The sequence below is a fragment of the Mustela nivalis genome, assembly GCF_964662115.1.
Source record: "Mustela nivalis genome assembly, chromosome: 8".
NCBI lineage: Eukaryota > Metazoa > Chordata > Mammalia > Carnivora > Mustelidae > Mustela > Mustela nivalis.
In genome coordinates, this window is record NC_139027.1 from 120,366,832 (window position 1) to 120,368,902 (window position 2,071).

Genomic DNA, 2,071 nt, shown 5'->3' on the forward strand with positions numbered 1-2,071 from the left:
GAAACTCAAGGAATTGTCTTGTCCTAAATGGAAGAGTTGGCTCAGAAATAATTACAGGGGTGAGAGGACCAGAGCCATCCCTGGGGGCTGGGGAAGGGTGAGACTTGTGGTCTCCAAGGCAGGTCACAATGCAGGGTCGGGGGGTGGGGGGTCACAATGCTTCTCTCCTCCCCTCTCCCCACTGAAATAAGATTTAGGATTTCATCCTGACGTGACTGTCACCAGTTCACCTCTGTGACCCATGTAAGGGGGGTTCGGACCCCTCCACCATCAAAGAGCTCAGTCCTGAAACTCAGCCTTGATCTTCCTACCATTCCCCTGCCTCTATGTTCTTTTCATCCACCCCTTCTCTGACAGCCTTAGCAATTAGTGACTATTCTGGATTTTTCTCTACAAATTCTCAGCCTCTCTCATAGGCATCATCAATCACCTGTCCTCCTCCATCAGTCCCCCACCTAACACCTACATAAAGGGGACTATAAGAGCTGGTACCTGGAAGAAAATATTCCAGTTTTCTTTCCAACGATGGGAGATTGCCTCCAAAGACAGCCGCTGTGAAAATTAATAAAAGGAGATCTTGTGAGACACCTGAGTGGCGCAGTCGATTGGGCGTCTGACTCTTGTTTTGGGTTCTGGTCATGGTCTTGGGATCGTGGGATGCGGTTGCTTGGGGTTCACTCTTCTTTTCCCTCTGCCCCTCCCACTTGTGCTCTCTTTCTCTCTCTCTCAAGATAAATAAATCTTTAAAAACATTTTCTTAAAGGAAATCTTGCTTAAAATGAAATCAGGAGACTGGGGCAGGGAGCCTTCCTGTCCGATCACTTGTGCTCAGTTGCAAACTCAACGCGAAGAGATGGACCGCACCTGGATACTACCTCCCTGCCCGCTCTCTGGCTTTCCTCTTCCCCTAGCAACAGTCCAGCCAATGAGAGACAGTCACAGCTCAGCCAATGAAAAGCCATTATATTTGCGACTCCCAGTTACTCCAATGGACTTTGTGTTTACAATAGCCTGCCCCACCACTCCTTTCCTCTATAGAAGAGCATTTCTCTCCTTTGTTCTATGGACTTGCCTATGATTTGTCATAGTTTGTTTTTCCCAGGTTGCAGTTTTCCGCTATTCCAGAAACAACAACAACAACAAAAAAGCACATTTTTTTTTTTTGAACTGGTAAAATAATTGGTAGCTTTATTTTGAAGGTTAACACCCCCTTCCCACCCATCCCAGAGAAAGCATGCTGCTCTTCCCCATCACGAAGTGGTGCTACTGAGAAAAAAATCCAACGAACTTGCCGGACAGTAAGGCCCAACCAGTCCCCAGTCATCCCAGGCACTGTCTTGAACATTGCAGACCGGGCGGACTCCCCCTCCCCCACATTGAGTTCGTAAGGGACCCCACAAACATCCTGTGGGAGAGCTGCACAGCTGCTTCTGCCCGTCTCTTGGAATGCTAAGAAATAATAAATTGTTTTCAGCCATTAGCATTTGCAGTAGCTGGGCACCTGGCATGCTCAGTAGAGCACGTGACGCGTGATCTCAGGGTCTTGGGTTCAAGTCCCCTGTTGGTCGTAGAGCTTATGTTAAAAAAAAAAAAAAAAGAGGGGGGAAGAAAAAAAAAAGGTAAAAAAGGGGGGGGGGGGAAGACTTGCAGTAGTCTGTGAAATAGCAGTAGATAACTGAAATACCAGACCTTATAGGATTGGAGTCTGACTTTCCCTGGGCTTATGATATACTTTGCTAGCTTCAGAGCCCCTGACTGACGCATGTGTTCTACTTGCCTGGACTACCTTCCAGGGCTGCTCTGTTCTCCTGCCCAAGTCCAACTCGGAGCCCAAGGGCAGAATGTTTTTCAACAAACACTGATTCGGATCTGTTACTTGATCCACACCCATTTTGGTCATTTGAGGGACGCACTCCCAGCCTCCAAGAAGTTCACGGGCCAAGGAGGACACAGGTGGGAAGAGAACAGGCTAAACTTCAGTGTGCAAAGTGCCGAAGTAGCCCGATGTAGGACTGTGAGGTGGGCGGGAGCAGTTGTGCCCAGGTAGACCTCTTGGGGAGTATGTGTATGG